The sequence below is a fragment of the Elephantulus edwardii genome, unplaced genomic scaffold (genome assembly GCF_000299155.1).
Source record: "Elephantulus edwardii isolate Elephantulus edwardi_28Jun2011 unplaced genomic scaffold, EleEdw1.0 scaffold00006, whole genome shotgun sequence".
NCBI lineage: Eukaryota > Metazoa > Chordata > Mammalia > Macroscelidea > Macroscelididae > Elephantulus > Elephantulus edwardii.
The window spans coordinates 34,285,957-34,302,009 of NW_006399756.1; the positions used below are offsets into that span (position 1 = coordinate 34,285,957).

General features: G+C 44.2%; 1 protein-coding gene across 1 annotated transcript in view; it reads left to right on the forward strand.

The window, feature by feature from the left end:
• The window catches only part of SLIT1 (slit homolog 1 (Drosophila)), a 209,187-nt gene that overhangs the window by 116,074 nt on the left and 77,060 nt on the right, over positions 1–16,053 (forward strand). The window lies entirely within an intron of this gene.

The window sequence follows — 16,053 nt, forward strand, 5'->3', positions numbered from 1 at the left end:
CAGGAGCACATCAAGGCTAATTTCTGGCAAGTGGCAAATGGGGGCAGGAAGCAGAGGCCGATGGGGGGGAGACACTTGTTTTGTGTTCTCAGCTTTTCTGTGTGGGTTGTTTTTTGTGTGGTTTTTTTTTTAAGAGTGAAATCTCCAGTTTTGTTTTGGAAAAGGCAGAAAGCAGGTGGCTGAGTCCCTGGGCTCTCTACACAGCTGGCTGCTTTGTCTGCTGCGCTGAAATTCTAACAGATGAGGACCCTTCAGAGGCGTCTGCAGTTGGAGGCCCAGCACCCCAGGAGGCAGCTGCCAGCTTCAGTCGGGAAGAGAATTGCCCTTTGCTTGGCCATTGGGAACGAAGCAAAACCTGGCACGAGGTCCATAGGATCCTCAAGGTCTCACCATTAAGTGTGGTCTGTCACCAGCAGCACTAAGAGCCCCCAGAAGCTTGTTGGAAATGCAGATTCTCAGTCTCCACACAGAACTGTTGAACTGGAACCTGGACATTAACATGATCCCGGTGGTGTGTGTACATGTTCAAGTTTGAAAAGCAATGCTTTAGAGACTGATAGAGTCCAGACACCTCATTGTGCTGATGAGAACAGTGAGGTCCCGAATGACGAGGGACTTGCTCAAGGTCACGTAGCAATTACAAGAAATCAATCAGTCTGGCACATTTTTTTCTGCCATCAGCATCACATCTACTCTTGTGCTTGTCACAAATGCAGGTTCAACAAATGTTATTATATCCTGACCGCAAGCTCGTCCTGCCCCAGGACCCATTTCAGTGGTTGGCACTGACAGACAAGCTCCAGTTCAAATCATTAAGAACCTCGTGGACATGTGTTCTGTCCCACGCTTTGTTATGCTAATTTCTTCTCTTCTGTCTCAGCATCAACATCTGAAGGCATGAGATGAAGCCAAGAAGGGTAGGACTGTGGAAGGTGAGACAGCCCAGAATAGGATCTGGGGAGCCCTAGGAAGCAAGGACCTTGCATGGGAAGTGGGGCCTGGTCTGAGAGAATACACCTCCCATGAAGAAGACACATAGCATTTAGCAACCAGACCGTGGTTAGAGAGCGTGGATGTAGTCTAATTAGATTCTTGATTTTTTTTTTTTTTGGCAATTAGGTCAGCAGTAGGGAATTAAGGTTGGATTTATTTATTGAGATTTGCTCATTTGGATTTATTTATTTAAAATAATTCCATAAATCATAAAAGTCTGTCTTCCTCCCAAGGGGAGGGGAGGGAAACAATAAAATGTCATAAAGTAGCTTTAATTAATTGTAATAAAATTCAAAGATATTCTTTCCCCATTTAGTCATACATTGATGCGTTCCACAAATTCTTATTAGACTCCCATTTCCCCCTAAGCACTGCGCTCGGTGCTTCTCAGACTTGAGGAAGGAAACATGGTGTGGTCTGGTCTCAGTGAAGCTGTCAGCAGCTCTCCACACAGCTGCGTTTTCCTTGTGAATGACATTCAATTCAGATGCCCAAACTTGCCATTCCATCTTTTCCTAGGATATAAATCTGCCCTTCCTCCTTATCCAGGGTCCATAGGACCTCATGCAGTCATGATAAAGCTGAGCTATCATAGCGTGTAACCCGTTTCGAATGTGTACAGACAGTGTAGATGTGATGGGATCAGAAGTGTTGGTATATTTGTTGTTGTGCACTGTTGTAAAGGCTGTGCACTGCTCAAACATGCCAAGTCTGAGAACATATTTTTGTTTTATTTCTTTTCTGAGGCTATATTAGTTTTGACAATTTATAAATAAATACTAATGTCTTGAGAAAAGCAAACAAACAAATCCAAACCCACTGTCACCTAGCTCATTCTGATTCATAGGCACCTTAAAAGACAGAGTAGAATTGCAGTGTTTGTTCTGTGGGAAGAGCATAGGGAAGCAGATTGCTTTATATTTCTTCTACGAAGGATCTGGTAAGTGTGAACTACAAACCTTTTGGTTAACAGCCAAATGCTTAACCACTACATCACTAGGGCTCTTTGTCTTGAAGCAGAGATGCTACTAAAACTATGAGTGTGAGGACAGTGGTGCTGTCTGCCCTCACTAACTCTCCAAGAAGAACCTCCACTAGTGGCATCAGCAGATTTAGATCTAAATCTAATCTGTAAAGGCAGACATGTCTCCTCTGCCGTCCTCCAGAGTTTCTCCTACAGGTTTTGACCCCAGCCATCTCTCCCATGGAACCCACTACTTCTCTCTTCTAGGTTTGGTAATTCGTTGCAATGGCTACACAGAACTCACAGACCATCCTTACGATTATGAGATATATGAGGGGAGTAAGAGATAACAATTCAGGATCAAGGGGACGACTCAGTATACAGTTTTTCAATAAAGACCATCTCTTTTCAGCCTTGCTCAAAGACATGCTTCTCTCCTAGTCCTTGGCCTTGTTCAGGCAAGTGTTATAAAGCTCTTTTAGCTCTGCTGTTTTTAAGTGCTGATGGCACCCTGCTCTGCCAGTAAGCCTAGCCCTGGAGGTGCTTGGCTCTAGCTCCATGGGCAAGCATAGCTTTCTGACAAATATCCAAAGGCATGCACTTTGCCAGTAAACAAGCCTCCTGCCTAACGGCATTCTGCTTTCTTGCTCTGTGGGCCAGGAGCCCGCAGCTCTGTCTCATGTCAGTCTCCCGGGTCTGCTGTCTTTGTTGCTGGATTGTAGTGGCCATGGTGAGGTCATTGCCTCTGACCCATCCCATGCTGCCTTGCGGTTTCATGGTCTTGGATTATCCCTGCAGGGTTAATAACTCCCCATTTCTGCTATGAAGGTGTTTCTGTGCAGGAAGCTCAGGTCCACAGGTCACACTGTACTCTCTTCTTTCTTGACAATGAGATCTCCATTTTCCACCTCTGGGATTGGCCAATTTAAGCCTGGTAGGATGACAAACTGACCAATTCCCACCTTAGTGTTCCACACGTCCTATTTATGTGATTCCAACTCAAAGGTGCCATTTGCTTTATTTACATTGCTAGCAAGCTATGCAATCCTCTTGGTGGCCCCTACTACACACTGCACATTTACAAAGTTCTACCCAGCCGTGTGGTGAGATTTACAAAAACTATGACAGAAAAGCTATATCAAGTAACTCACTGCACTGCAGGTGCTTTTTCCTGACTCTTAAAAAAATTTTCCTGTGGCCTGCAAGCACACTTGAAAGTCCTGGCACCGACACCGGCCTTGGCACTTGCTGCCTTGAATATTTCCTGCAGGTCAACATGCTGTGGAGGCCCAGCCTTTCTTCTAGAAGGAATGAGGGGGTTCTGGGGATGTTGTAACCTAGTTGTCTTCCTTGCACGATGAATGATGGGTAGTTACGGTGATGGAGCAAGTGATTTGGGTCACCCTCTGAAAGTCTCCATCTTTCAGTTTCCATATCTCTGGCATTCAGTCTCATTTTTACATCACTTCTTTATGTATCCTCCTTCCATCCCTTGTTACTTGCCTTGAGAAAGAGTCTGAGATAGGAAGACAAAGGCAGGCCATGCTTCTCTCCTGGGGGCCAGTGCCCTAGGCTGCAAATCCTCTACTTGCTCTAGCAAGATGATGTTTTCGCACATGTGGTGCTGTGTGCTACAGTTTGCTGCTCTTCTCCTCTAAGTTGTTTTCTGTGTCAGTTAGGATTGGGCTTGGCTCTCCAGAATGATGGCTTAACTAGATATAGGAATTGTTTTATTTGGGTTCCCCCCTCCCCGCCCCATCACACATAAATGTGTAGCAGCTCCAGAGTCAACTGAGTCTCAACATCCTTAGCCTGTGTCTTCAACCTGCACAGTTACCTCATAATCCAATATGGCTGCTGGAGCCCTGCCATCTCATGTGGGTTCCAGGAAGAAAGAAGAAAGAAAGTGAAGAAAGACGGGGAAAGGGCGCTTCTTCCAAATGTGTCAGGCTCCTTTAAAGAGGTTTCCTGAAAACTCTTGCATTTGGCAACTTATGTTTTCTTGGCCTAAGGAAATGCAATATTTTATAAGGACACATTGTTAACCAAATAAAATCAGAGTTCTAGTATGAATAGTAGAAAGGGAGAATAGATTTTAATGGAGAACTATGCAGCCTCTCCCGCATCTTATTGCTTCTCCTTTCACACTTTCCACCACCCACCACCCTGCCTGAGACTCATAAATGCTGTTCCTGCACAGCTCTCCAAAACGGTCATACTTGTTAACCGCTGCTCTGACCTCTTGTCATCCCACTTAACTGTTTCTGTCTCTCTGGTCTCCCTCTTTTCTCCATTGTGTCCCCTGTGAACCTAAAGAGGACAGTGTTTTGTGTGGTGGTTAAGTTGAGTAAGACAGATGATTAGAGATGTGAATCTCACTTTCCAGCCGTGTGATATTGGGCAAGTCTTTGGCTCTCTAGGAACCTTAGTTTCTTTATTTATTAAATGATGCTCGCGGAAGTGCAACATCCTCATGAAATCGTGAAGAATGAATGAGAAAGGGCATTAAAGCACTTAGCTTTGCACATAATAAAGTGCTCAGTAAGTGCTTGTTAAGTGAGTTTTGGTGTGTTTTTTTCTAAGGTCTTTTCATTTGCAAGAATTTTCTAGGTATCATTAACCAGTGACCTATCTCTTCCTGGACAATTCTAATGCATCAAAAATTATTTACTGAGCATCTACTATTTACAACTTTCAAATGCATGCAAAGCAAAGGAAAATACTACAAGTAGGATCAGGTGCACCTTCATGATTCAGGAAGAATGGTCCTTGACAGCAGATTTCCCCAATACAGCAGTCTTTTTATTTCTAGACTTCTGCTGTCATTCATGAGTGTTGATTTTGGATCCAGGCAAAATGAAGTCATTGACAACTTCAGTCTTTTTCCATCTGTCAAGATGTTGCCTATTGATCCAGTGGTGAGGATTTTTTTTTTACTTTCTTGATGTTGAAATGTAATCCATACCAAAGATTGTAGCCTTTGATATTCTTCAGCAGGTGCTTAAAGTCTTCTTCATTTTCTGCCAACAAAAATGAATGAGAAAGGCCTAAGGAGAATCAATGATTTTGAACTGTGGGGTTGGTGAAAGAGTGCTGAATATCCCATGAACTGCAAAAAGAACAAAGACAGTTTTCTTGGAGGAAGTGCAACCAGGGTTCTCCTTACAGACAAGGATGGTGACACTTCATCTCACATACTTTGGACATGTCAGGAGGGACCAGTCCTTCGAAAAGATAATCATTCTGGAAAAGGTGAGGGGTCAGAGAAAGAGAGGAAGACCTTCAGCAAGGTGGATTGACAAGGTGACTATAATTAACTCAGGCATGTGGGAGAGGGTGAGGATGAGATGCAAGGATGTGTAGGGTAACGCAAGATTCCTATCTCCTGTTCACAGGGTCACTATGAGTTGTGGTCAACTTGATGGCACCTAACAACCACAACTATATACAAAGCTTGGTATAATTGGCCAACGAAACAAAGAAATCTCTCCCTTGGGAGCTGATACTTTGTGGGGAGAATCCCATTGTGCTGGTTGAGACCCTCTGGCCCTTGGATACTCTCCTGCAACTGCAAGTGGAATCCTTGTGGGATCTCTGTGCCTCTGGGCTCGAGTCTCTCTCACACACTCTTCTGGATTCTGAGCATTTCTGGTGCTTGACTAAGGCGACCCTCCATAAGCTGACTTTTTGGATTGCAATATTTCTTATATTCACAAACATCTAAACTCAGTTCAGTGGGCTAATCCGTATAAAGTGCATGAAGATTAACAGGCCTCCTTTTTCAGGAAGTATGTTTGCTTCTGGAAGTAATTTTTCAAAGCAGAGTATGTGACCTTTCTGGAGTCACTGACACCTTTGCAAATATGATGCATTAGTCCACAGGTGAAAAGCTTTTCATACCATTTCATAGGTGTACAGACCTCAAGCAACCAATCCTTAGGCCTGTAGGACTTCTGTGGACTCTAATTCAGAGCCCTTCTTGGTACTCCAAGGAGTTACTTATGCTGGAGGTCCCTATGCCAGCGAGGAGGTGAGGGCTGTATCCCCAGGGCTCATAGCTTTCACTTGTGTTGTTCTAACTTGTTCTTTGTAAGCTTCCAGCATTGATTGAGTAAAGATGGGAGGCAAGTAGAAGAATACAAAGTTGTAGAAAAAGGGAGTTCTGATGGCCTAGTGGGGTAAGGAGTAATGTCACCAACCCAGAGGCAGGTGGAATCAAACAACCTACCAGCTGATCTATCTATGGTCAACTGATATTTGACAAGAAACTAAAACCTATCAAATGGAAAAATGACAACCTCTTCAACAAATGGTGCTGGTGAAACTGAGCTGCCACCTGCAGGAAGCTGAAACAGAATCCACATCTCACACCATACACAAAATCAGCTGAAAGTAAATCAGAGACATGGGAGTAAAGCCCAAAAACTGTAAAGTTCATCAGAGACAAATTGGGATCAAGGCTTAGTTTATGGTATAAAGAAGCTGACAAACACAGTCAGAAATGCACAATCTGGAGAGGATAAAATTGATGAATGGGACTTTATAAAGATTAAATCCACATGCTCATAAAAACTTTTTCCAGTAGGGTAAAAAGAAAACCTACCAACTGGGAAAAAACACTTGGCAATACCATCTCAGACAAGGGTCTCATAACAAAAGTTTATAGAATACTACTGGGCCTCCATAATAAAAAGACTGATAACGTGATTACAAAATGGGCAAAAGACATGAAAAGATTTTTCACAGAGGAAGATATTCGGATAGCCAACAGGCACATGAAGAAATGCTCAAAATCACTGGCAAGGGATGTAAATCAAGACCACAATGAGATAGCATCTCACCCTAGTAACAGTGGCAAAGTTTAGCAGGGCAGTAAGCAATAAATGTTGGAGAGAATGTGGAGAGGTAGGAACTCTTATATACTATTGGTGGGATTGCAAAATGGTAGTCACTCTGTAAAGCAGTTTGACAATTCCTCAAAAAGCTGAACATAGAAATTCCATATGACCCAGCTATTCCACTACTGGGAATATACCCCAAGGAAATTAGAACTGACACAAATGGAGATTTGTACACCAATGTTCATAGTAGCGTTATTGACCATTCTAACAACATAGAAACAGCCCAACTATCCAACCACAACTGAATGTATTGAGATATCAGCATGCGTTCACACAATGGAATACTATGCAGCACTCAGGAACAATGATTTCAAGAATACTGCCTAACTTGGGAGAGACTGGAGAGCATTATGCTGAGTGAACTAACTCAGTCCCATAAGGGCAAACATTGCAGAAGACCATTATTGTAAAAATAGAAGGATAACTAGTAAAACATGTATGGAGGGCCAAAGGGCAAAGAGGGCCAAAGAGCAAAGAGGTGGGAGCAGAAGGGTAAGGAAGGGTAGGGACAAAACCACAGGGTTGCTCAGTTTGATAGGTGGAGGGAGAGAGTAAAGGAAATGGGTAAGATCTGGCAGGGACCTGAAAAGACAGGGGAATGATGGGTGTAGTCCAATGGTGATTAATTTTATAAAACATAATGCATGAGAATGATTGTATGAAGCACAATGTGAATGAAGAATAGTATGAAATACAATGTAAAACTTTGTAAGCAAACCAATATAAAATTAAAAAAATTTTTAAGCCCCACTAAAACTTACCAGCTGCTCTTCAGGAGAAAAAGGGAAATCTTACCTTGTCTATTGATTTACTGCCCCTAAAAACCTACTAGAGGGTCAGCTCGAAGTTGGTTCTGATTTGATGACAGTGAGTTCAGTTTTGAGTTAAAGGAGAAATGCTTTCCCAGCAAAAGAACAAGATTGCCCTCGGTTCCCTCTCAGAGTGTGAATACAAACTAGTCTTCTCAATACTCTGTCTCAAGGTCGCTCCTCGAAAAGTCAGAGGTTGATCAGATTATTTCATAGGCCACTTTCTCAACTGAGATGACCCCTGGGCCTGGCAAGGGCAACTAGAAGCGTGGGCTTTGGTCTCCTGGGGTCTTAATCCTTCTCCACCACCTGCTGGCTCCGTGAACTTCACCGTTAATTGGCTTCTCTTAGCTCCCGTTTTGTCATCTGCAAAGTAAAGATAAAAATATGGTCAAAGCCTAACTGTAAAGAAGTCAAAGCATGACATACAAATAGAAGATGATGATGTGCTAAGCATTTACTTAGCTCATTGATGAGCGAACCAGCAGGGTGGTGAAATTGTTTCAAGGAGCATTTGAGGAACTGAGAGCTTAGAATCAATGAGAGACAGAACACTGGAATAAATTACAGTTTGATAGAAAGCTGGCTAACATCCTACAGGGCAAGAAAATGAACCCTTGAGGTTATCTTTTCCACCAGATGGTAGTAATTTGCAATTCAGCCACATACAGAAATCCACAAGTGCACATGTAACATCACAGAGTACAGGCCCTTATCAGCAAGAAATAGTGAGGCAAAGGTATATTCCCTAGAGAATGAACTAACCCTCTGGTGAATCTGTTAGAGCACGGGCTCATGTGGCTCTTAGAGGTCTTGTCGTCTTTTTGCCTTACTGCATGTTTTAGGTGATGATTCTTGGCAAAATCTGTGTGCCTATTTATTTTATGTCTGGCGCTTGGAAGATGGCAATCGGCATAGACTCCTCAGTCTTAAGGAACACATTTCCAAATGCAGTATCCCTTAGAGAGAGAAAGCTCCTCTGTAGAAACAAGTTGGTCCCATTCACTGTAAGAAGGTGTGAAATGAACGTGCATTGCATCAGCAAGAGCTGGGGAACCTGGCTCGCTTCATGGAAAGACAGCAAGGGAAGCCCCCTTCCTGGGGAAAATGTGGTGGAGACGATGTTCAGAATGTGTCTAAACAGGCCCACAGTGGGTGATCTCCTAACACAGCTGGACAGTTAATCAGAAGTGGGGAAACTGGAAATGAATCTGCACTTGGATTCGACAACGCTTAGCGCTTCTCTCCTGCAAGATGTGAATCTGATTTATGGAGTTAAAACCAAACCCACTGCCATCGTGTTGATTCCCATTCATAGTGACCCTTGAGAACTCTGGTGGCTTGTTGTTAGGTGCTACTGAGTCCAGTAAAACCCAAAGCGACCCTATGAACAACGGATCTGAGTCCTGCCCTGTCCTGTGCCATCCTCACAATCTCTAACACACTCAAGGCTCTGGCTACAGTCACTGTACTAACCCACCTGGTTGAGGGTCTTCCTCTCTTTCACCATCCCTCCACTTGCCCAAGCATGATGTCCCTTTCCAAGGAATAAGCTCTCCTAGCAACATGTCCAAAGTATGAGATGAAGCGTCATCATCTTTGCCTCCAAGGAGCACTCTGGTTGTACTTTCTCCAAGACATACCTGTTTCTTTTTTTGGGCAGTCCTTGGGATATTCAATACTCTTCTTCTACACCATAGTTCAAAGGCATACATTCTTCCTCTGTAATCCTTAGTCATTGTCCAGCTCTCAGGTGCATAGCAAGTGACTAAAAAGACCATCACCTAATTCAGGCACACCCTAGCCCTCAAATCAAAATAATTGTTGCTCAATAATTTTATGATTGCACCTCAATAATCTGGTGGCTTAGTGGTGAGGAATTGTGTTGCTAACACAGCGACATGTGCTTCAAATCCACCAGCTGCTCTGTGAAAGAAAGATGGGCAGTGTCCTCCCATGCCATTTATTATTTCTGAAAATTGGAAGGCAGATCAGCTATGGGTCAGTATCGAGGTCCAGCCTCAATATATCGAAACAGTTCCGCGAGAGAAGGGGCTAGGATTGAATGAAGACGCAGTAAGGCTATGCCGATAGCAAATAGCAAAGTTTAATAATCAGGAAAAAGCTTAGATAGGTCTTAGAAACATGCCTGCAGGGGTAATCACATTATCTCTTATCTGCCCCAGTTGTAAACTGTCAGGTTTAACATTAACTCTCACAGACCTAAACACAAAACAAGGATATCTTCTGGAATGTCTCATTGAGAGCTTAGAGGAACAAAGAATCTTCTGAAGATAAAGAGCATCACATTCCTGCTATGGTCACTCCCAATTCATTAGCATTCTGCTTCCTGGAGTTGTTTACGGCCAAGCAAATGTTTTAGCTAAGGTGGAACTGGTTCTGCTGATTTTGCAATGGAGTGCTGATCTTGCTTTGCAAGTTAGCCAGGCCCTCAACAGGTCGGTCCCAATGTGTTAGTACACAACAACCACAAAGTGATCTTACAGACATGGGAGACCTGTCTTGTGGGTTCTCCTAGGCTGTAACCCTTATGGAAGCAGATGGCTTCATCTTTTCTCTTGTGGAGCACCTTATGTGGCAGTTCTGCTCTGTCATATAGGGTCACTCACTGTGAGTAAAAATGAACTCCAGGGCTCAGAACAGCAGGGTAACAGTGGTGATAACTCATGCATATAGCACTTCCTGTGCGTTAGCAGGGCGGGCTCATCTGAGGGCTCTACCTGTATTCATTCATTGTATCTGCAACCCAACTCTATGATACTACTGCTATTTATCATTTCCATTTTACAGAGGAGAGGGTGAAATGCAGAGGTTAGGTGACCAGCTCAAAGTCACCCAGCTAGTAAGAGACTTAGCCAGGAATCAAAGCCTGAATCTAGAGCCTCTGTTATTAACTTAATATGCATAATATTAGGCTTGTGCCATTCAAGACAGAACAGGGACTCTGCAGCCAGCATATCACTTTTCCCAACAACCCCACCACTCATCAGCACATGGTGTATTTTAAGTTAAGAGCGTCTGTTCCTAACTGCCCATGGCTCCTAGCTTAGCCTGTCAGAGCTGCTGGTTCCTTAGCACTCCAAACACTCTCCTGCCCAGGGGTGAGTGTGAACAGGACTCCTGTCCCACATTGATTCAGTTCCTCCAGGATGGGGCTGGAGGGTCCAGAGCTCCATTCTCACCTCTGCCTGGTGATTAGTCACATAGGAAGGATCCCAAGGGCTGGGCACCCGCAGGCCTCACACTTATCATGAGGCTGACACCTCCAGCCATGGCAAATTATCCCCTGTCCAGCCGAGAGAGAACCAGGGACGGCAGAGCCCACGCCCCAGAGGCGCCAGAGCATCACACACTGTATCCTTTTCATTTACACCTTAGCTGACTGTCAGGGACAACAAGGGCTTGTTGATTTGAAAAGCCAAGTGCCTTTGGTTTCATGTCTCAGAGCCTTGTCCCTGGCCTCACTCTTTGGTCTCTTTGTCTGCCTCTTAGTTTTTTCCTCTTTTTCAGTTTATCTTTTTTAAAATTGCCTCTCTTTTCCCTCTATTAACCTATGATTCATGGCTCTCTGGCCATCTCCATTCCTCTCTGTCTCTGGACTTCCTTACCCAGACACAGATGGTTTTGTCATGTTACTTGCACCTGGGAGCAAGGTGCTACTCTCACCTGGCTGCCGCTCGTTGCAGCCCTTCCCCACAAGGGACAACTCAGGAGTGAACTGGCAGCTTGAGGGGCTGGCCTGAGTATCTAGCTTATGTTAGGGCTTCTACTGATCATCTGATATGATGGTAACCCTGTTCCAACTTTTTCTTCCCTTGAGTCTTGGATTCTAGTGACAAACCATGATGATGACAAATTATAAAAATTCAGAGGTCATGAAAGTGACCTCATGTGTGCCAGAGTAGAGAGGTATGCACCACAGAGTTTTCTGGGGCTGATTTTAAGGAAGTAGATGGCCTGATTTCTCTCCCAAGGCATCTCTGAGTGGATTTAAGTAACTTAAAATGTTAATCCTCATTGTCTTAAAGGCAGCGTCTCACACCTCTCTGAGATAAAGTCTCTATTGACCCATTTTACATACAAGGAAAATAAAGTCCAGAGAAGTAAGACGTCATGTCATATATAACTCTCACTCAGACCATCTTCAGGCTTTGCCTAGATGCTGCAGCAACTTTCTGAGTCCCAAGACTCTGCAGTCCACAAGTAGGGTCCCTGATTGAGAGACATGGAGGATAGCATCATAAACTCACTCTATAGAGGTTTTGCAAAGTTAGTTTTCACTTCTACAACCCAAGCAGAGATTGGATGCAGGAGTCCTGCAAGTCACATATTCTGCAAGGGATTCTGAGGTCCACAATGTTCACTCCAGACTCTCTGAGAAATTGGTATAGGGGCTGCAAGAAGGCTGATGATCTTGGATCCCCCTCCAGGGTGCCCTCACCACAACATCCTTCCTTCTCAGAAGCCTGCGGAATGTAAGCTCAGTTGAACCACCTTGTCACATGCTTCCAAAGCTTTCCGCTTTGTCTTTCAAACCGACAGGCCCTGGAAGAAATGACAGTTTCTGCGATGCTTGTAGGAATCCAAGATTGTCAAGGAGGTTTCCCCAGTAAGGATTCTCTCAGTCAGGAGTTGCTCAGAGACAACATCCAAACTGTGTGCCATTTTTAAATGAGAATATGCTTGAAATTTATTAAATGCATTATGTAATCAGCTAAGTTCTAAAACAGAAGGTCCTGAACATACTTTCCTATTTTCTTGATGACTCAGCACTGACATTATGAATGTTTATAATCATAACTCTCTGGTATTATAGTTCTGTGTCTGCTTTTTAGGTTTTCCCCTCCTCCTCCTTCCAAGCGCAGCTATCAAGTGTCATTGCTGGCATTCTATCTGCTTCTAGAAGGCTTTCCACCTGCCTCTTCATCACTGTGATGATTCTAATATAGTGAGCCAGTGTGGCGTAGTGGGTTAGCGTATGGTTCCTGCAGTCAGACAGCCTGGGCAAGTTATTAGGCCTCAGCTATGTGAACTGAAAAATAGATGCGGCAATAGACATGATGAAAGTATCTCATAAGGTTATTTTGAGGTTTAAGTTTAATGTATCTGCACAGCATATAAAACACCCGTTAACAGTGCCAAGCAAATAGTCAATTACAGCAACCCTCTAATTGGCTTCAAGGCTGTAATTCTTTATGGAGAAGACTGCTCATCTTTCTCCCACAGAGCAGCTGGTGGACTCTAACTGCTGACTTTTCCTTTAGCAGCCTGACGTGTTATGTACACCTCCAACCAGACTTCCCTAGGCAAATCACAAATGCCCAAATATGTAGTCATTATTATCATAATTAATAATTGTGTGTTACATAAGATGCAGTAATGATCATCAAGGTCCTGAAGCATGAACAGCTTTTGTGTGTGGCTCTGAGGGGTGTTCCTTGGGACTTGACCAGACATCTATCTTCTCAGCATCTCTTTGTGCTCATGTCTGTGACCAGGTAGTGGGATGCATGAATTCTGGAGACATAGGCAAGACCAGGCTTTGCCTCTGCAATGTTAAGGAGTTCCTATGCCCATCCATGGTTTGAAACCAGCAGCTACTCTGCAGGAGGATTGGCAGTCTCCTTCTGTCTGATTTACAGCCTCTGAAAACCTGCTGGAGGGTGAGTTTGAGTTAGTTTCAACTCAGCGGTACATAACACCACCTCTGAAAACCTGCTGGAGGGTGAGCTATGAGTTAGTTTCAACTCAACGGTACATAACACTACTACCAAATAGTAACTTAGTGATGCCAATTGTGTTTAAAAAAACATGCCTCTCCTAAGAGTCTAAGCATGGCTCCTTTTAAGTTTATAATGATGCTATATTGACCATCTGTGTATGTGTTATAAAGAAGAAGGACTGAGCAGATGAGTTTAGTATGTGAGTTGGAGGAGCAAGGTTAAAAGTGTAAGTGTCTGTGATGCGATGTGTATACCTTTAGCCCTGACTAGAAGCGAATCTGCCTGAGAGCATTCAGCACCACGGACAGCTACCCACACAGCACCTCTGTGTGACTGCTCGCAGATTACCTCTGCAAATCTCTTTTGCCATCCTCAGAAAGCAGAACTCTGTCCTTCTACAAGCCTTGGTGATGGAGTTGTTAAAACACTTGCCTGCTAAACAAAAGTCCAGCCATTCAGATCCATTAACCACTTCATGGAAAGAAGACATAGCAGTCTGCTTTGTTAAAGATTTACAACTGTGGAAACCTTATGGAGCATCTTGTTTCCAGGGTGATTATGGGTTGGATTCTGCTTCATGGTGGTGGGGTTCTGGATAATCTTTCTTGGGACATAACTGGGAGTTCCTGGGTGGTGTAAACTATTAGTGTGCTCCACTGCTAACCCAGAGCTCCAGGGAAAGCTCAGATTGGCAACCCCTGTGACATGGCCACTTCTCCTCTTTTCTAAGAACAGCCTGGGTTCCACTTTGCTAGCCTTGCTGCTGTTTCGCTCTCCTTCCTTCTGGATCACATCAGATCCCGTGCACCCCATGCTCAGGGTCACCCATGATGAGGTCCAAACCCCCAAAGGAGTGTGTCCTTCAAAAAGAGCTCACCTGAGATTATTGGTACAAGGAAAGCTCACCTGAATGACATGCCATTCATGCATTCATAAAAGCATTCCAACATTCACCCAGGCTTAACCAGCCAAGCAGACAGCAGGATACAGGATGGGGTAGGGCTGACCCCTGTGAAGAATGACTTCTCCTGAGTGGTGGTACTGGGCCGTGAGCCCTTGCTGGGAATGTAAAAATAATCATCCTGTGAAAGGCAACGAACGCTATCTCAGGAGCAGACCAATTTACCAAATGTCATTTTGCTTAAAGCCATTTTGCCAAAAGCCAATTCAACTGAATGGACAATTTGTCAAATGCCCAATTAATCAAATAGACTTACTTTAAAAAAAAAATCATTTGGCATGAGTTGATTGGTTTGCATTTTGTCTTTATTATAACATTTTAAGACCTATTCCATTTGCCTCTGCCTCAGCTCCTGGTATTTGAAATATGGTGTACACACACACACACACACACACACACACACACACACACACACAGAGAGAGAGAGAGAGAGAGAGAGAGAGCTTCTCTGAGGCTGCAGGAGCTGGGACCTGCCATCCTTAAAAGGCCATTGTGGAAAAAAAATAGGAAACTGCCCCACGAAGACCAAATCATTAAAGATTATCAAATTGGTCCAATCTGTGGCTTCACATCTGGAAAATGACTTGGAACAAGATGACCCAGTGTTGTTGAGTCTCACAGGGGCTGCTGGTGAAGGTGCTATGATTGCCTCCTTATGGAGACCCTCAGGAGGCCTCTAACCTTGGTTTAGACCAGGTAAGACCACATGCCTCCCAAGCTTGTTCTCCTTGGTGTATGTGGTAAATGGTGTAATAGATCAGTTTTCACAATCCCTTCTGGCCATGAGAAGCCTTAGGGTTCATTTGCAGCAAATGCAAAAGGTGCTTCTCAATCGCATTTGATGTTTCTACTCCTCTTAGTCTGTATTTTGTTACTCTCCCTTCTGATTGCTGTTATCTTACTTTATTTTAGAATATATCCTTAGGACCTGGTTCCTTCCTCTAACAAGGCAGAAGAGGAGCCCAGTCATTCTTTTCAACCATTTCCTTGGCTCTTGCCCACCCCCCTACACTCCCTGTCCCAAGGTCCCCAGGTCTCCACACCTCCAGTGCCAGCATCTCAGGCCACCAGCCTGGCCTGGAGTCTTGTCCCTGAAGCAGAGCACTGAAGTTGCTCTTCTGGGAGACTTTGAATCCCAATAAGAATCACAGTGTCAATGACAGACCCCATCCCACCTGCCAGTGTTTTTACCCTGGCATCGCCAACATGCTCCTGTTCCCACAGCGTCCCTTCTCCCTGTCTCCACCACTGTGTCTGTCCGAGGTTGGCCTGCATCTCACCTGCTTCTGCCATGGGGGCTTCTGCAGGTCTCCCTGAGTCTGCTGGGAGTGTATGTACTGTTTAACAGTATGAGCCCCAGCATCTGTGGGTAATTGTTTCCTCAGAAAATACTTTCCCCTATATGTCTGCAGGTGTGTGTGGGGGGAGGGACAACACGTTATTGTTGTTAGGTGCCATCAAATTGACTACAACTCATTGCACCCTATGAACAAGGGATCTGAACCACGTTCTGTTCTGCCACATCCTCACCGTCTCTGATATGCCCAAGGCCATTGTTACACTCACAATGTCAACCATATAGTTCAGGGTCTTCCTCTCTTTCTCTGACTCTCTATTCTTCCCCAAAATGATGTCTTTTTGTGTGTGTGTGAGAAAAATTTGTATTTAGAATTAGCCCGCT